Source organism: Lactuca virosa, chromosome 5 (genome assembly GCF_052849685.1).
Source record: "Lactuca virosa cultivar CGN04683 chromosome 5, Lactuca_virosa_CGN04683_v6, whole genome shotgun sequence".
Lineage (NCBI taxonomy): Eukaryota > Viridiplantae > Streptophyta > Magnoliopsida > Asterales > Asteraceae > Lactuca > Lactuca virosa.
Window position 1 is genome coordinate 118,440,186 of NC_136430.1, and position 21,665 is coordinate 118,461,850.

Consider the following 21,665-nt stretch of genomic DNA (forward strand, 5'->3'; position numbering starts at 1 on the left):
ATATATCACATTTATATAAGTTCTTGAACGAAATAAAAAACAACACTTAATATAAGACTTTTAGATATTTGGTTTGATAATGAATTTAATTAGTATCCATATTGTTGGATTAGTGTCTAAGTCCATAACTATAATTGGTATGTACTTGACCCGATTTGGCATGGTCCGTTTGGGTTGCATGACATCGGAACAATTTGGATAGACTTTTGTGAGAAAAGGATATTTATGATTTATTAATATATTAATATGAAATCATATTATTTAATTAGTAGTGATCAAGAATTAATTTGGAATTAATTTTGTGATCAAAAGAGACTAACTAAATATATGGGGATTGATTATGTAAATCATTCATTCTTATATATGTGGGCTTATGATCCATAGTTCTTCATGTTGGGCTAAACCCATGGGGTAATCCATGGATACTCCATGGAGGTTAAAACCCATGGATCATGAGTCATATGGAAAGTCATGATTTACATGGTGTAACCCTAATAGCCACAATATATAAAGACCCCATAGCTCAAGAAATCAGCCCTAAGGATTCACATGAGACGGCTAGTCGATTTTGAGCATTATAACTTTTCTCTCAAGTTATTCCAATTTGTTGGTGGTGCTGTGTGAGCCATTTGAGGTGTCACATTTGGGGCACTAGGCTCTAAAGCTCCATGGAATCAAGCTACAACAAAGAGGTATGTCATTCTACTAGATTCTTGTATTGTATATACTTCATATTATGTTAGTTAGGATGAAACCTTGGAATATTGAATATTTGCATGTATAATAGAGAAAACATAGATCCAAGGTTTATAAGGTTGTATGTGCACCATAGGATGTTGGTAACATTAGAAAACCCAACAGTGGTATCAGAGCCAAGGCTTGTTTTCAATTATACTTAATGCAAACTGCTGAAAAAATCGATTTTCTGGCTATCTGGACTGTGGACTCGCCAAGTCCATGAACAAATTCATCCTACTCGTCGAGTAGGTTCATACACTCGACGAGTATGAGGCCCAGATTGCAGATTTTCGACTTTTAAGGCTGTAATTGGACTAGGAACATTACCCTAAGCTGTTTTTGAACTAATAAACCTGTTTTTGATGTGGTAATGATCATGCTATTCCAATTTCAAAGATAATTATCATAATTTCAAGATTTGTATTAGTTCATATGTTCATGCTAATTTCTTGAAGATTGATAATTTGAATTATTTTGTTCTTATGAGTTAGTTTAGATTAATAGAAAAATTATGTGATAATTTGTTTTCGATCCAAATTAATCTAAAAGTTGTTGATAATATGTGTTTTTGTAACTTGTCCTCAAGTTATATGAAAAGTCACATTTATGATTTTTAAAACTCATAAAATTTTTCCATAAGTTATGAAAATAAAGAGTCTCATTTTTAAATGTTTTAAAATCTTCCATAACTTGTCCTCAAGTTATGGAACTTGAAGAGTTTTTCATTAAACTACTTTAAACTCATAGGTTATGGAAATCAAAAGTTTTTGAATTGTTCAAAACTTGCCCTCCAGTTTCGAAATTTGTAAAGTCCCCCGCCCCCATGAATACTTTAATTCCAAGTTAAACCCTTAGAATTTTAATAGTTTAAAATTCAACCCTTATACTATTATAATATTATAGGTTTAATATATATATATATATATATATATATATATATATATATATATATATATATATATATATATATATATTGTGTGTGTGTGTGTGTGTGTATAAGAGTAAGTCAGTCTTACCGTTAGTAGGCCTCATTCACGAAGCCGGTCTATAAGGGGGTATAAAGTTACTACCTATAAAATGGCAGTTTAATTGGTGTCCACTCTCACCCACCGCTTCCTTGACTGGTGAAGGGTCGTTAGCCGAACGGGTATGACAGAATTTTAATTCTCCCTTCATTAAAAGTATGATGATAAATACTAAGTAACTAAACACTTATAAATTCCCAATCTTAGTTACTTAGGAAAATGTGAATTTGGTGCTAACCCATGAAATTGCACTTTGCACCTTGTTAAGTCGTTAGTGGAGCGTGTTTGGTTAACCGACACACTAATCTAGAACTGACAAAGTGTGGCAAAGGGTAGCTTCATGTTAATCATAGATCAATGGAGCGTGTGTGGTTAACCGGCACATTGATTAGGTGGTTGTAACATTAAGTGTAGCAAGTTAATTTGCATGTTTATTCACTCCTTGTTTGTGATCCTCGGCATCCCAAACACACACTTGAAGGGCACAATCGAGATTTAAACATACCATTGAATAGTTCAATGAATCTCAAAAGATCTAGGAGTTTCAATTCATTTAAAACCTAATGTTAAATTTTGTTTTTCATGGTGGAAATTGGTAAATCGTCATTTACCTACCTTCAAATATTTTGTAGCTTGGATTACAACATCCCTCTTCCAAGTTATAAAATAATTGTTTTGGTCCTAGCCTTTATATTTCGTATTGGGTGTTGTATTAAGGACTTAAATCAACTAAACTTGAATTCCTCCCACATTGATGTCTAGTTATGACAACTATGGTCTTCCTTATCCTTTTTGGATAAAGCTTTCCTAATGAAGATGATATCTCAAATGACAATCAAGGTGAAAGATTAATCCCTTTGTTGTGCATTAATGGGACTGGAAATCATAATTCACTTCCTCCACCTCCTCCAATTATTCTCCCTAACCCACGAGTTCTTGAATAGTTCAAGGTTACTCAATCCTTATTGGCAAGCAGTGTCTATATGTGCTCACATATTGGAGATGAAGTCTCATATTGACAAGCTGGGAGAGTTGGGTGTCGAAGTCTCAAGGAAGTTGGCTGTTGACTGGGTTCTTCAGTCAATTCCTAAGTCATATAGCGGGTTCTTTAAAGGACTACTATGTGACAGACCACGACATGACCCTTAATGATCTTACCTATTTGCTTGTTGCTGCTGAATCAACAATGATTTGGGGAACTGGTAAAGCAAATTTGATTGGAAGATCTACTTCCCAAACTCTCATTGACATTGACAATGGAAACGTTGGAATTCAAGAAAAGTCTTCTCTTCCCAATGGAAAGAGATCGGCCATAGTCAACCCGGTTGACCAAATGGTAAAGAGAAAGGCTTAGTATGAGAAAGTCCCATCTACCATTACTAAAGAGTCCATAAGTTTCTATTGTTAAAAGAAGGGGCATTAGTTGCGAAGCTGCCTTATTTACCTGAAAGGTCACTAGGATGGTAAAGGTAAAAAAAAAAGTTACTATGCTTCAGGTAAAGTCCACTATCTAACTCTATGAAGTTCCTATTTGGAGATTCTTATTACATGATGTGACTAGGTTGCATTTTGATGTTTTAAGAATCAAAGAAAAGAGAGGAAGCGTAAAGGAAGAGTAAGCTGATTTTGATCGTGAATAGATGGATTTCGATCGCATGGTTCGATGATCAGAATTTTGAGCTGCTGCTTAAGAGTTATGACAGATTGCTTAGGAATGCATAATAACATAATTTTCATATGTATTTGCATTGTAAGGATAAGTTTTTCCGCAATTTTAAAATAAAAAGAGAATTTTTGATTTTATTTATTTTAAGTATCCTTACAATGGAATTTGTGAAAATTATTGTTTATATGATAACATTGATAGCAATATTGGAAAATAGATACGATTCTTTCGTTTGTGGTAGTGTCATAATTTACCAAATAAGGAAAGATTCTCATAACCCAAGTTTCAGTTGGACAGAAACTTGGAATCATGCAACTTGGATTGTATGATGAATGAGAATTTTTTCATCTTTGAGAAATTAAGACTAATTCCTTGTTCATATGTATATGTGAGTCAAGTGAAGGACTAGGAGATCGGGTACACTTGGTTGTGCACTGATCAGGTCCACCAAAAGAACGATAAGGCTATTCGTCATGATTTACTAAAGCTTAGTAGATATGGTTATGCTTACAGGTTTAAGTGTAATTCTGAAACATTTGAAAAATGTCAATGTATGACAGGACGAATGAGTAGAATCAAATTAGGCAGAAAGATAAATGTTTTTCCAATCTGAAAAGATGGGAGAGTAATTTAGTATCATGTTTTATGATCATCCTAATGATTATGAAAACCATGTCACAATTGATCCTCTAAGGACATCTTAGTGCATTTGTTTAACTCAGAAGATGAATCGTGAATTGTTGAAATGGTTAAATCAAAAGATGAATCATACTTCGTTTCCAAAATTGAGTCTGAGAGTAATACTCCAAGATTGTAACTTGAGTGACATAATGTTAAGAAGGTTTGAAACACTTATCAAATGTAGAGTAAAATGTTTCCTACTCTTGTACATTTGAAATTGGTGAGTTGTGATGTTTTGGATAAAACAAAGACCAACTAAGGCCAATTGTGTGAAGTGTTTGTCTTGATAAGAATCTGCACTAACTCTTGAATATTTGCTTTGTCAAGGAATGGTTCTTGACAAGAAAATCTTATATGTCAAGAGTTCAGTGGGAGTCTTAAAGATCTTGAAAAGTTTCAAGAACTAATCAAGGGTATTGTTCATCACTGGCACACGACTTGAGGTTTATAACCTATCGTGTTGACATATTCTTGTTTATGTTCCCATTCAAGTTAAAGTTAACTATGCGTATGAGTTCTATGAGTTCTCAATTGTTTGCATAACAACCTGGAAGCAATGGTAGGCCCTTGTGCTGCCGGGTGGCAAGAAAACTAAGATTAAACAAGTTCAGTCCATATGAGTTTGGATTTGTCACTAACCTTGTCTTGTGATTATGCTTATGAAAAATTTACATGGATAGGAACACATACACCATAAAAATCTAAGTGTCATAAGGTATCTCTCCGATTCATGAAAATGATGGTGAGGAAACGCTTTGACTAAGTAGATTTCAAGTAAGTAATTGTGATATTTGCATTCTCAAAGTCGTTAGTGGAGCGTGTGTGTTTAACCGACACACTAACATGGACTAGTGAGAATGGCAAAAGGTCTAAACATTATGATTACGACATCCCTCTTCATAATTGTTTAGACACACATGTGTGCTATCTAAGGAAAGGTGTATGATTTTTATAAAGTCTTATCAAAGCATCTCGTATCAGAAATCTGAACTTTGGTAAGAAAGTCAATAAGTATTGATTTCTAGAAGTCCAGCTGATTTCTGGATCAATGTCAAAGCTAGTGGGAGCATAAGTGTTATGCTGATAAGAATATAATTATCATGTAAGTGGGAGCATGATTATTATGTTAGTTGTTGCAAGTTAGCAATGTTAATTATAGAAAACAAAAGTGTCAATTTGCAAAGTTGTTTCGCTATAATTAAGGGAGAGGAAATTTTACTTCATTCCAATTCTATAAGCTTAGATTGTGAGTCTTTAATCAAATTTAGTCATGATTACATTATTTGCATTCTAAAATTTGATTATGGTTACGGCATCCCTTTCCGTAATTCGAATTATGAGAACATGGCAAATAGAAATAGAAATATTATAGCAAAAGACTGGTCTAGTATCATGTCTTTATGTGAGACATCATGAATTGTGTCCCATATGCTTTGGATATAGGATCGATTACATGTGCTATAATATTCATCCGTTCTAATTTTTCCAAATTCCTAGGGCATTAAGAAGGAAAAAGGAATAAAACTCGATATGACTAAAACGATTAAGCAATTATTGACGATAATCTGAGGTTTACCAAAGATTGGTTGCTCATGGACAGTTGGAAGTATGGTGTAAATTTTGGAAGGACCATATTGACATATTCTGAAAAAAAGGCAACTCTTGTTCAGAAGTCATAGTCAAAATGGGAATATGGAATTGTTTCCATAGGTGGAAGTTGTTCTTCAAATCTGTGTAAGATTAGAAAAACTTAATCCAAGAAGGATGTTCAAAGGAATATACTTTGAATGTGAGACTTCGTTTCCATGGAATTGCTCTCCATTGGAATACTTTGTAATGTCTGTTGTCGAGTCTTTTTGACTTTTGTGCATAGTCATTACAAAAGGATCAATACATATAAGTTTAGAGTCTAACTGATTTCAGTAAATGGAAAAGAATCTTGTATTCTTACATCTGCGATAAGGATTTGGAATTGTGAAATGAGTATTATTGAAATGTTTTTCAATTGATCTATTTCACAAAGTAAAGACCATAGACAAACATAGTGTGCATGCTTGGAGCATGGTATAACTATTATTTTAATTTAAATATTAAGTTGATAAATCAAAACATTATACAATGAATAATGAGTAATCAATATGACTCAAAAGTGTTTGGGCCATATAGGATTAGTATTATTCTTACGTTTCATTTTGCATGTTTTCACTTCCCGGATAACAAGGTTATTCAAACCATCCACAGTCGATCATACTTTGGAAGTAGGTATTGAGGCAAGACTGTCATGAATGGGTTTGTAGTATGTCTAGATGTTTTAAACATAGTTGCAGTATTCATGAGTGCTCCTGGAATAAGATTCAAGTATTGGATTAAACCCACGCTCATTTGACTCACTTCATGGATTTATCACGAGTGATCATGAGACGATAATATCTTATATTCTTCAAACGGAGAGATATGAGTTACAATCTACAAGTCGGTTGCACATTGATAATGTGAAAACGCACCAGTAACTTGGTGTTATAAAACGCATTGTTGTGTATGATTTGATGAGTAGATAGAGCAATCATATGAGTCGAAGTTTATCCATTCATTTTACCCTTGGAGGGAGAAAAGCGATATATGTGGGCCCCTTGATGATTTAGTGATGACAAACGTAAGTGCTCAGTCGGTCCTAGGCTGATTTGATTTGTTCAATTAGTTGGTCGTCATAAATCGGAAATTGGGAAACAACAGATGCACACAGAGAATGATAAAAATCCATGTCTTAGTCCATATGATATCTAGAATGGAGGAATATATGATCCCTTATCTAATGGACGCGTCATTGATTTGTTCAGAGTTCGACATCGGCTTTTAAGAGCTAGGATTGCTAGTCAGATTGCAGAGTCTGTTGAACTGGTGTCTAAGTCCATAACTATAATTAGTATGTACTTGACCCGATTTGGCATGGTCCATTTGGGTTGCATGGCATCGGAACAATTAGGATAGACTTTTGTGAGAAAATGATATTTATGATTTATTAATATATTAGAAGTTTTAATATATTTATATGAAATCATATTATTTAATTAGTATTGATCAAGAATTAATTTGGAATTAATTCTGTGATCAAAAAAGACTAACTAAATATATGAGGATTGATTATGTAAATCATTCATTCTTATATATATGGGCTTATGATCCATAGTTCTTCATGTTGGGCTAAACCCATGGGGTAACCCATGGATACTCCATGGAGGTTAAAACCCATGGATCATGAGGAATATGGAAAGTCATGAGTTACATGGTGTAACCCTAATAGCCACAATATATAAAGACCCCATAGCTCAAGAAATCGGCCCTGAGGATTTACATGAGAGCGCTAGCCGATTTTGAGCATAAGAACTTTTCTGTCAAGTTATTCCAAGTTGTTGGTGGTGTTGTGTGAGCCATTTGAGGTGTCACATTTAGGGCACTAGGCTCTAAAGCTCCATGGAATCAAGCTACAACAAAGATGTATGCCATTCTACTAGATTCGTGTATTGTATATACTTCATATTATGTTAGTTAGGATGAAACCTTGGAATATTGAATACTTGATTGTATAATAGAGAAAACATAGATCCAAGGTTTATAGGATTGTATGTACACCATAGTATGTTGTAGCATAGAAATCCCAACACCTATATGCTATAGTCTACAGTTAACGTTGAATTGGTTTCCATGAATTGGATTTATTTATTATATTGTGTTATTCCTTTAGGTAAATTAACTGTTTGATAATAAACATCAATGAACAACTGATCTTAATTACTAAATTCATGTATGATTATTGTAGCATCAAAATGGACAAGTCTTGGATAGGATCATACCGAAACACAGAGACTTATATAAAAGGTGTTGCAGAATTTTTCAAATATGCAGTACGTAATTCCAAGATTTCCAGGAATGTCGATCCTTTAGATACCAAAACAAAGACAAAAATTCTATGTCCATGTATAAAGTTTGTAAACCATATATCTCGTTCAGTTGATGTGGTAGATGCTCACTTATTCACTAATGGAATTGATTGAACCTACACAAACTGGACTAAACATGGAGAAAAAGCGGAATCACCAAGTAATTATGTTTATACAGAGGATTTTTCCATGGAAACATCATACGGTGGTTAATACACAAACTTCACAAGAGAAATGCCAACAGATGTTGCAGAAACAGTGGTGATGGTTGAAGATACAGAAGATGATTTCATTGGGGACCCTCACAAGTTTAGAGAACTGATAGATGATGCTGAGAATCCCCTATATAAAGGATGTCCTAAGTTTACAAAGTTACCTACAATCATAAAACTACTCAACTTAAAGAGCAAGTATGGAGTATCAGATAAGTGATTTACAGAATTATTAGTGTTGATCAAAAATATGTTACCAGAAGGAAACGAAATGTACAGTAGTACATATGAGGCCAAGAAATGATTCAAAGCAATGGGTTCAGGGTATACAAAAGGTACATGCATGTGTCAACAACTGTATACTTTATAGGAACAAATATGAACACACCACAGTATGTCCCACTTGTGGTAAATCAAGATGGATGGTGGATGAAAAAAAAATTAAAATTTACAAGAATATTCCAGCAAAAGTGTTGTGGTACTTTCCAATAATTACACGAATGAAACGACTGTGACAACTGGTAGTTCTAGGTTAATCAAAGTCAAAAAGTAAGCTAAAGTCAAACAAGTCAACGAAAGTCAACTGATTAGGACATAAATTTGTGGTTTATACTTAGCTTTTAGAGTTCTCGGTTTAGGACTGAAAACACTATGATCTCGGTGGCACTTGGACCTAAATCACCATGTGATTTCGGTGGGATCAATGATATCTCCGTTGAATAAACAAAAATCCTACTTTTGGATTAGAAACATTAATTTCGATAATTCCAACATATATTATTGTAGTATAAATAATATTTTGAACACATTGTGCTATTATTTTTATTGATACTACTTCCTTTATAATGATTTGAATTTTTATAATTCAAATTAGATAATTAGACATTAGTTTTACCATTTTTTTATAAAACACTCATCTTTTTATTAAAACTCTTAGTTTTTATAAACGATAAAAGGGTTGACTTTGGGTGCATGGAAATCCCCAAAATGAGTCAAATCCTACTCCAATTTCCCAACAAAACTAATACCCAACATACACCCACGTATTATCCAACATGTAACCAAGCAAACATCCCATCACCCAACCCCACCACCCTCCCTTCCCCCTCCCCTATAAATTTCGTCCAACCCCCCACCACCCCCCCCCTCTCATTTCACCATCTTCATCTTCTTCATTCTCTCAATTTCTCTCAAGAACACTCTATTGTTCTCAAGGTTAATTGTCCACAAATTGGTTCTTCAAATTTTGGTAAGCTTTCCTCCATAGATCTACTGTTTTTACACACATTAATACTAGTTTTGTTACATTTACACACATTTACATGTGCTATTATCCATAGGGTAATTCGACATTCAAGTGTTCTTCAAACATTTTTAAGTGTTCTAAGCTTGAAAATCTTCATCTTCATCTCTTTATCCAACCACAAACACACTCAACGCGAGTTCATACCCTTCATTTTCGAGTTTTTCAAAGTTTTAGGGGGGGGGGGGTACAAGTAAACAAATCCTATTTGGGTGATCTAAAGGCTTTGCAAATTAAAAATACAAGTTATGTCACTAAAATATATCTAAGCTTAAAAAAGCTTTTTACAGAAAAGTTGTGGTCTGTTCACCGACTGTTTTTCTCTACTTAAACTTCGTATATTTCAAATCTGTTCAACATGCAAATATTTCAGGTATATACCTTCTTAAGGACTACTCGCACGTGCTCATACGATTTTTCTACAATTTATGGTAATTTTTACAAAACTGCCTATCATTTCAGAACATTTTCGGACCAGTCTGTAAAAATGAACGTTTCCACTCTGGTTAGAAACCACTTAAGGTCAGGGAAAAATATTACGGACGAAGTAGACTCATTTTCTAAGCTCTGAGAGTTCACGAATCAAAATTTCAACTTACGATAATGTTTCTATAATTTTTCTAAAAACAGTGACAGAAAAGTCAAAAACCAGAAATTGTCTTTATTATACTAAATGTTTCATACTTGTGTTTAGATGTAAGTTTATATGTTATAATATTTCAAAACATCTAGACATGATAACTTACATGTGTTTATATATTTGATTATATAAATGGACTTAACAAAACATTCACAATAAACAATAACTGGTATAGTTTACGGGTCAGAAATACTACTTTATCTTTTCGGACGAAAGATATAATTATTTAAAGGTGTAATTATTTCTACATTATGTAACCACTATGGAAGAGTAATACTTTAATTTACAAGAAAACGAGTTTTTAGTACAATAGACGTAAACTGGTTGATACTGGTTGTGAGACAGTTGGCTTCACCGTACCCACCAGAGTACACATACTAAGACCTGCATTATAACCAGAGTCTCTTGTAGGGAGATCATGTCACTTGTATATAGATCTATACGGGATTGACAACCCCGCACCTAAGATGTTAGCTACAGTCAGACCGGCAGGTCTAGGGTGACTGTAGTTGAGAGTTGCGTTTAATCAAGTATGAGAATCAAATCAGAGTAAATGATGAACACGAGATGTAATAAAGTCTGGTTTAGCTCATATTACTTTCAATGAAGAAGAGTACAAAACTGATAGTAAACATGAGAAAAAACTCTAGTATCAACTCTAGTATCAACTCCTATTTATAGGAGGCTGAAAGTACAAAAAATACTAACGTTGGACATTACGCTTCATTAAAAAGAAGCCTTAGCAAATACATAGAAAATATACGAAATAGACAAATACACAGACTTTGACATATTACAAGACATTTCGACTCTACAATCTCCCCCTTTGTAATCATGTCGAACTTCTCAATTCGTGAGAATCTGTGCAGCAAAATACATCATCCTTCGTATATCTGAGTACCATGTCATCACCTTCCTTAACTCAACTTTATCTCCATCATTATTCTTCTTGCAATTATTCATACGAACAATGAAGTTCGTATATTGCGAAGTAGTATATCTTTCTATCTCTGAAGACTGGAATAAAAACCTCTTAGCTTTTCCATTCTTGTCTTTTCCAGCAAAGACCAATCCAAAAGGCGTTAAGCATATCTCCCCATCAGCATATTTCTTCAGTTCAGCTTGAGTCTTCGACAATTCCATAGCCACTTTCACTTCCTTCCGAAGAGTCGTTGACAATGCAACATCAGTCAAGGCTAGACAATTATAATAATTGTCTATGACAATTTTGATATGACCAAGACCTAGTCTCAAAATTTCCTTATTAGTTCCTTGAAGTTGCGAAGCCTCCATGTCTTTCAAAATTAATGCAACTTGAATCAGGTCATTCAAGTTCATTAGAGGAAAATCAGCAATTGAGAAATCACATACTTGATTGTTCGCTCTTACAACATGATACCAAAAATTATGTATCATATTCTCGAACATTACATCTTTTGTTATACTGACAACCTTCTTGATTTTGATGAGTGACCACACTTCTTCTTGTTCCTTTCCCACAATAGCATGAAACCTAAGTTTCATATGAAGAAAGTCATCTTCTTTCTTGAACTTCTCTATCACCTAATACTGAGCAGTAATGAACATCATTTCGTTAACAGGAAAGTCGAGTTGATTCATATCAGAATTTTCGATAGAATAACTCCTTCGTGGTTTCTTCTCGAATGCATACATTTGATTGTATGGCACTCTGACTTCAATGTTTTCGTAACTATGCAACTTCTTTGGATCTCCCTTATCCATACCAGGTGGATCATTCTCACGAAGCCTCATAATGCTTTGAATATGTCTTTGTCTCTCCATTTCAGCTTCTATCTCAGCCTTCTTCTCTTTTTTCGATTTTTCAATCACAATCCCTTCCCTTTTCCATCATCTTCGGAAGGTTTTGGTTTAGAAGAACTTGAACTTCCTCCTCAAGTTGTTTATACAAACACAATCCCTTTCACTATTGGTTTTGTTGTTGTCTTGATGGCTTCTGTTGTATTCACTTTTGGAACTATACGTATTGAGACTTGAGTAGATACAACTTTCGTTAATTCACCAGCAGTAGTAACAATCTTCTCAATCTTTTTCGGCTTATCAACCCTTTTTGTAATTTTCAAAGATTTTCCTTCTTGAATTTTCTTTTCTCCCCCTTGCACCCCTGTGACAACAGTTGGGGTACCAGCAGGCAACATGTTGGCAAATTTCGAAATTGGAGCAACAACCTTCTGAATGGCTTGATCCAAACTATGTAGCTTCTGAGTTAAAAAATCAGGTGTTAAGAACGAAGTTAGAGCTGGTTTCGACACTAACTCCTTCAGTTCACCAAGCAAAACACCCATCTTGTTGAAATTTTGAGCATGTGCTGTATCCTTTGCATCAAACTTGGGAGTTAGTGCTTGATACCATTCAACAACCGTTCTGACTGTAGCCGCTATAGTATCAACATTCGACTTGATTGTTGAATAATTGGAATTCAGATCATTCAGCTCTTTGGATACATCAACCTTCAGCTCTTTAAGTTTGCGATTGACATCTTTTCGTACTGTCTTGACATCTTTAACAAAAAGAACATGTCTTTCTTTTGCTGTCAAACGAAGATCTTTGAGTGCAGAATTAAACGAATCAGTCTGAGATTTGATCCTTAATTCGTTACTTTTATCCATAACATCCAATTGCTTCTGCAGTCGAAGCTCCATTGCCTTCAACATAACATCAACCTCTATTCCTGAAACTGAATTCTTTCCACCAGAATCAGCTTGTGACTGGAGAATAGAGTTAAGCTTCCTGTTCAGAATTTTAAACTGCTTACCAGACATCAACATGTGATCCGGTATATCCTCTTCTTCAGAATCAAAATGAAGATCATCAAACGTTCCTCCGAAACCTCCTCCATCTGTTTTATCATCGGAATTTGGTTTTGGTGGATCGGTGGATTGTGATGGGAAAAGTGTAGTGAAGGGTTGGTGTAATAATTGATCAAACGTTGGTGAAGTAGTGGTATTGGAAATGGGTTTAAGAAAAGGTGGAAGTGAAACAAAAGTGCTTGAAATAGGTGTAGAAGAAGATATAGTAGGAATACCTTGAAATGATGGATCAACACTCACCACAACATGTGCACCCGTATCAGATACGTTTGCAACAACGGGAGAAATTGTAACCTTCTCAGGAACTGATTTGGGTACAACAATTTCGAGTGGAACTGTTGTTGTTGGCAACGAAACATTTGTGAGAATCTGTGGTTGTGAGATTTTTGGGGAATTCGAACCCAAAGGTGATTCTGGTATGACCTCGCCATCTAATGACTCATCTTGAACCACCAGCTTTCATTTCTTTCTCTTCTTATTGATATGCTTCACCATATCCTCAACTCCTTGCTTCTTGGATGATGGTGAAACTGGTGCAGGAATCTCACGAACTTTCACTCCTTTTCTGTTTAGATGAGGTTTGCGAATAGTTGGAGATTGATCTTCTGATGAAGTTCGTTTCTTAAAAGAGAAATTACTTAATCTTTTGAACACACCAGATTTCGAAGGAATCAATTCCCTCGAAGAGTCAGGAACAACCTTCTCCTTAGGCTTCTCAGTTTCGTTTGCAATCTTCTTAGGAGACGTAGACTTAGCTTGTTTCTTGGGGCTTTCGGGAACAACATTATCATCTCCCTTCTTTGACTTCTTGGATGAACCTTCACCACTTATTTTCAGTAAAATCCCAGTTTCGACTGAAGGATTAACATGTTGCAAGTATGCCACCAATACTGAATTTGTTGGATCAACTTTCTTCAACATCCCATCAGGAATTCGAGCAACATTTGGGAATACTTATGAATCATCTGCAACAGTCTTTAGAAAATGATACTTCACGAATTCTGTCTTAGCCTCATCAGCAGGAACTGGAATACCTTCTTTCTCATATACATACTGAAGAACCAAACTCCAGTAACATGCACACGAAATTCTTTTTACCACATCGTGTTTTCCAGGCTCTTGATTAACTCTTTCCAAATCTGAGTAGCATAATCAACATTGAGATCATAGTACAACCCTGCTACCATAGCATAACTTCCATTCTCCCCTTATCAAGCCCTACACTTCGCCCAGTTAAGCAACGAAGCTATATCCCGAACAAAAAATTCCATATGCAAGGAAAACCAGACTTCTTGAAATCACTGATCTTAACGAGTGGTGGCTGATGACCTGTCTCGTTAAACATGAACATAACTTGATCAGCAGTAGGTTTAAAGAATGGAGGGGAATTTGGAATCACCAAGATTTGAGTAAACAACTTCTTCGTGTGTCGAATTCTCTTTTCATTCACCAGATTGAATGTGATTACATCAGTGGCCTTGCTGTAAGAAGCAGTGGAACCGGCCATTGATAACCATGACAACGGGACTTCAAAAGCATGGAACATCGCAGTTGCGAGACCTGAATGTTGAAGAGCAACAATCAGCATCTTGAGTTCTTCAGGATATATTGACACATCTCCTTCAACTTGATAGTTGGTGCTTTGAATCTTCATAAGTGGTTGAGATGCAATTTCGTCAGTAGTGTCTGTTCGAGCAGCAGCCATTGATTAGGGTTTTGAGAAATTCTTGAAGAACAGAGAAATTTAGGGCTTTTTGATCGTCTGAGAATTTAAACGTGTAATGAGAAAAGGAGATTATAACTTCCTTTTATATGTATCCCCAATATAATTCCAAACGGTTTCTTTAAAGAGTAAGCCACGTTTGTCCTTGAATCTCGCACCATTAGATGTAACGTGTACCATGTCAGATAAAGTGCCTTGAAAGTCGGACCGCGTTGCCAAACCGTCACATCAAATTGTTCGTGAGTACCAAGTGTATAAGATCGAAAACCTTCGGCATAGAGGTTAGGCTCTTTCGGCTTTGGGATTAGAGACGAAGTCATATGCCAGACTGTCGAAATCATCAGCCTGAGTTGGTAATACTCAGAACCTCAAGGATTTCGTGAGTGCAGTGAGCCGATAGAATAAGATAAGAAGCAAACTAACGAAAAGTTGGGATCTATGATGTCGAAAAATAAAATTTCGACAGAAAGGCAGTTAAACCCCGGGCAAAGGTTACTTCGTTAATTATCAAGATAGATAATCAACAACTTGTGTGGTTTCCCGTGAATTACAATCGAATACTTATCAAGAAGTATCGAAGGGCTTCTTTTTCAAGGCATCATGGGTGGCTTAAAAATTTCGTTACATATCATCCTAAACATAAGGTGAGTAATTGTAACAAAAATTACTTGTGTGACCAGTGTAATCAGTGACAAGTATGCTTTGGATTAATTTGAAATTGACAATTAAAAGAATTGATACTCCCACGAAAATCATATTCAAAGAAAAATTATTTTCAGTTGGATCCTGTTGGGTAACAAATGTCGTGGGCTTCGAACATTGGATCAAGACCACTCATAACAAAAGAATATGATTTGGAGCATCGAAATTTTGGTACTGAAACAAATGTTTCGTGACAATATGGAACATAGTTCCCCGTCAATTCCTTAAAAAGTTAGAAAATTGGGTTTCACTTTCATCACGGCCTCATGAATGAAGATCATAAACACGGAGTTTTGATATGTCTAAGTCATGATTGGTATGATCAATGACCTCTTGGACATACGTCATTGTTTGTGAAATGTGTTAGAAGTTTGAGATGAAAAAGGTTGTTTCACGAATTCAATTGTACCTCTGTTATGCTTGGACCAAACAGAAAACTCTTAACTCATTTGAGAAGAGTTAGGTATCTCAGTAGACTAATGTGAATGCAAGCCTGATTGGGAAGAAATTTTTGTAATGAAAAATTTCATTAAGGCTTTCGAAATCACACATTGAGTCAATGGAGGCTTGGGTCGACATGTTGTAACATGCTTCTAAGGATATTCTAACTAGTACAAAGTGTCGAAAATTTACCTTACCCTAGAAACGCAAGCTTGACCCTTGTAAAACTTCCTTGGAATCTGCACTCAGAAAGAAAAGACAAAATACAAAATAACAAAAATCTTTTTGGTGTTTTATGTTTTTGAAAAGAAAGAAAATATTTTTGTGTTTTTAAATTTTTCGAAAATTAAAACAAATAACAAAAGAAAATCTTTTTGGTATTTTTGATTTTTCGAAAGAATACAAATTAACGAAAATATTTTTGATTTTTCCAATTTTTCGAAATTAAAAAATAAACGAAAACTTAAGAATGTACCAAATTAACAAAACTTTTCTCTCCTAAATGTCGAAAATGAAGCGTATCGAAGCGCTGAATATGAACATTAACCTCTGAATGGTTAATACTATACGCCTCTGAATCATCCAATGATGCCTCTGAATCGACACTTTTTTATCTTCTTTCTTTGTTATTCTTTCGAAAGTAGTCCTGGAACCGAACTGGCTTCAATCATTCCCAATCCTGTCAAAATTCTAACAAATGATTTTACGTCCAATGCTTTTGTAAAAATATTAGCAAGCTGATCAGTTGTTTTTACAAATGAACTTCAATATTGCCATCTTCCACATGATCTTTAATGAAATGATAACGAAGTGCAATATGTTTGGTTTTCGAATGTTGTACTGGATTATGACAAATGCGTATAGCACTTTGTGAATCACAATACAATGGAAACTTTTTCATATTAATTGCATAGTCACGCAATTGACTCTAGATCCATATGATTTGCAAAGTGCAAGCAGCAGCTGCAACATACTCAGCTTCAGCAGTAGAAATTGCAACACACGTTTGCTTTTTCGATTGCCAACTTACAAGCTTCCCATCTAACAATTGACATCCTCCACTTGTACTTTTTCGATCAAGTGTACATCCTCCCAGATCTGCATCCGAAAAAACTTGAATGAAAAATCCTGATTTCGAAGGATACCATAATCCTAACGAAATTGTTCCCTTGAGATAACGAAAAATATTTTTCACTGCAGTGAAGTGTGGTTCTCTTGGATTTGCTTGATACCTAGCACAATTACATATAGAAAACATGATATCAGGTCGACTTGTTGTTAGATAAAGCAATGAACCTATCATACTCCTGTATAAAGTAAGATCAACAGCAGGTGTGTCTAACGAAGGTGTTAGCCTTGTTCCAACCGCCATTGGTACTCTTAACTTCGTGCTATTCGTCATTCAAAATTTTTCGAGCAAATTCTTGGTATATTTTCCTTGATTGATGAAAATTCCTTCTCTGCTTTGATGAATGTTTAAACCAAGAAAATTATTGATTTTACCCATCATGCTCATTTCAAATTGGCTTTTCATCAAACATTCGAATTCACTAGACAAAGCAGGGTCAGTAGAGCCAAAAATAATATCATCGACATAAATTTGAACAAGCATTAGATGATTCCCAAATTTCTTTGGAAATAATGTGGGGTCAACTGATCCTTGTTTAAATTTCGATTGTTTTAAGAAACTGGTAAGAGTTGCATACCAGGCTCTTGGTGCTTGTTTTAACCCATATACTGCTTTATCTAAAATATAAACATTATCAGGATACTCTTCATTTATGAAACCTGGAGGTTGTTCAACATAAATTGTTTCTTCGAGTTCACCATTGAGAAAAGCACACTTCACATCCATTTGATAAGCATCAAAATCTTTGTGAGCTGCATAGGCCAAAAATATTCGAACAGCCTAGAGTCTTGCGACAGGTGCAAAAGTTTCTTCATAATCGATACCTTCTTGTTGCGAATATCCTTTAACAACTATTTGTGCTTTATTTCGAATAATATTTCCATCCTTGTCGGTTTTGTTTTTGAAAATCCATTTTAATCATTGCTTACCATTTTGACACGTCTTCGAAAAAGTAGAAACATTTTCTTTTATAATCGTGTTTAAACTCTTTGCTACAAAACATAGACCTATGACATTGAAGTTCATTTTATGTGTAAAAGCTTCATTGAATCTTCAAAACACTTTTGTTTGACATTTTTAACAGCTTTCTCATTTAGACATTGTAATTTACTTTAATGTGTTTTCTCGAAACCCAACATGATATTTATGCAAATTTCTACTTCAAACATGTTTATAAGACATCTCTAATACTTGTATTTCAAAACATACCTTATTTGTGTACTTTGCTTCAATATGGTTTTATAATCTATAAAGTTTTTAAAAATTATAGCATTTGAAAACTTAGTGTTCACTTTTAAATTTCCAGTGATACACTCTCAACAATGAATAGCTATTCTTCTAAATATATTCAGTTTTTACCTTATCCATTTTAATCATTGTTGGACTTCCGTTTAAAAAGTCAAAATTGTCAGATTTTCAATTGCCATTTGTAGGGCTTCTTCTTTTTCACAAATGGAGTTTAACTTAATATGTAACTTATGAATTTTTAGCAATCCTTAGCAAACACTTTAGAACTCCTACATGTCTATTTAATCATCAATATACATCAAATATTGAAGTTTGAAATATATCTCAACCTGGTTTTAAATCTACCTATAGGTATTGTTCTTATAATTTTAACAATAGCAATCATTGACGCCGCTACCTTCCTTTTTCTTCCCCCCTAACTTGATTTCTCGCTCTCCTTCTGATTTTAGATCTCGCACGCCCATAATAGTAACATTATACCTTGTCTAACTTTGTTTCTGTCTATTTTGCTTCTCCTGGTATCATGTTCGTATACATAAAGACTAGAAGTCTACCCTTTCGTTTTGAGCGATTAATACGTGTATAGTCATGAGGCATACCTTTGATTTAGTCAACTTTGATATATTTAATTACGCCTTTTATCATATACATCTTGTTTTTATTTTGAAATCTACTATAAACAAGAGATCCTTATTTACATTTGCTCTTTCGTTCTAAATTCGGAAACTTGATTTAAAATGCAAGTTTCATTGTATTTTTCCTTATAATTAATACACAAGATGAATACCCGTGTTCTTATCATTTTTCTATATCTGGAAAAATATACGTGAAGGAGATGTTTTCTTATGTCTCTTCTTTTCTATAAATACATCAAAAGTTTTGAATTTTACGATTATCTATTCTCTAAATGATTGTTTTTGTAGAAATACTAAACTAAGAATGCACTATTTTCAAAGATTGACATTTTTACACCTTTCTTAAAATAGCATTTTACTTTGCAATTTTCAGTGAGTTCCTAAACTCTCAAACTTGTTTCCATAAATATTCCGACTCCTCGTAAACTTGTATTTGGCTTGACTTAGACAATTAGTCAATTTTACAAAACGCGTAATATCAATATTTCTATAAAAAAAAATTCCCTTAATGACGACTTAAACATTTAACTTTAATTTATCATTTTATTATTTTACTAATTCGTTTGATCGCCACACATGTATCTTCATTATCTTGGAATTATTACACATTTTGATAATAGTGAGATTACTTATCATTTCTAATCACTCAAATTGTTATCTAGACAAGGTGATTTAATTTATCATAAACTTGCATCGCCTCCATTTGCGACAATGACTCTCTAAATATATATATTCTTCGAATATTGTTTTATTATAGTAAGAGTAACCTTGGTAGTAAATATTGCTTCGGAAATCCTCGATCGTTTCGTAACTTATTTTATAGACGACACCTAAATAGCCTTTACATTCGAGAGGTACCAAAACTTCGTTGCTTACCCTTAGTGCGTATCTTTAGGAACTTACCTTCGATCGCTTCTTTTTCATTCGTGCTACCCCTTCTTATTTCAGATTATATATATTTTATATATTTAGTAGCCAACCCGGAAGTGAATAAATTGTTCTTAATCCCTTCTTTATTAGATGGCGAATTTACACTTACTGCTAATTTAGAATGCGACTTAAGGATCAATGCGGATTTAACGCTCAGTGCAGTTGGTGCTTCAGCAAAACTTATACCGCTCTCTTAATTCATATAATATCTAACTAGATGATCTTTTTCGACTAGGTCGCCATGGTTGGATCATGATTCCATGAACCAAATTTTCCACAATCTAGACGATAGAACTCGAATTAGGGACGCACTGATTTGATTATAACTAAAGAAGTTGGGCCCTTCCCTTGAGGAATTCACCAAAAGTAATCAAAGAACTCTCAAAGTCACCACCTCTCCATCTAGACAATTATGTTCGGCTAATTTCTAATAAAATACGTCACAAATTGAATTTCGGGGCAAAATTCCTTCAACCGGGGGAGACTGTGACAACCGCCAAAATTCGAGTCGGTTCTAGATTTGAATAAACTTAGTTGCACGTATAGGCACGACACATACTAGACTTAGTAACTAGAAGTTAAGATATAACCTATTAGAAACTTGGAAACAATTAGAAACAATGGATAATGTGCTTGGATTTGACATTGGTATGTGAATTCTACAACTACTTAACTGTAGTGACTATCCATATTCGGTTCACTCTTTGACTCGAACACCTTTTCATGAACCATATACACACATCATTCACTTGACCTATAAGTAGAAATTAGGTCAAAGCCTCATAGAAACTTAAGTCAAAGTTGAAGACAAGGACTAATATACTTGATTCCTCAATTTCACTTGAATCTCGGAATCACTACATAGAATGCCAATAAACCGATAAAATAAGTTACAAACATTACTTATAACTATACAAGAGTTATAATAACATAAGATAATTTGAAGTCTCAAAAATTCTATTGATTTTGATATCCCAAGGATTTACAAACTCTCAAAAACCCTAAATGCCCTAATAACCTAAATTTATAAACTTTAACCTTAAAAATTCTATAAAAATAATTATGAACCTTATAATATTATGTTATAATAATTAAAATTATGAAAATGCATTCAAGGAAAATAAAATTTAATACATTATCATTTACCCTAAATTTATAAGTCAAAAATCAAGGTTTCATGAGCAAAAACTTGGTTAGGGTGTATATTTTATAAAAAGTTTGATATTTTTATAAAAGAAATGAATTTTTTTATAAAAATAAAAGAGAGGGAGGGCATTTTACACTCAAAACCGTCCACCCTCTTCCCAAGACACTTCCCCTCTTCCCAAAACACATAATCACTCCTTCTCTCTCACACTCCATCTCCTTCACTTCTCTCTCTCTCTCTACACTCTCTCTCTCACACTCCACCAATTACCACACTCAAACTCTCTCTTTCTCTCTCTAATACCACGAAATTCTCTAGCCAAGAACATCTCTTAACCTTCAAATCTTCATCTTCTAGGGTTGTTCTTCATGGTAATCACGAAAATCCTTCAATCTCCTTCACTTTTCTTTCTAGTTTTAAAGGTTTTTCTTGCACTTGTCCTTCTTCTACACCATTCTTTGTGAACATTCATGATAATAGCCATGAATTTCGAGTTTGATGATGATGGTGGTAGGGTTTCACCCAAGAACAACATGCATGTTGTTTGATGGTGAAATCCAAGGACCAAAACCTATGTCAATCCCTAAAATACGGATTTTTATAAGTTTTAGAGGTTCATCTACCTTATGCATTCAAGTTTTTCCTTGAAAAACATCAC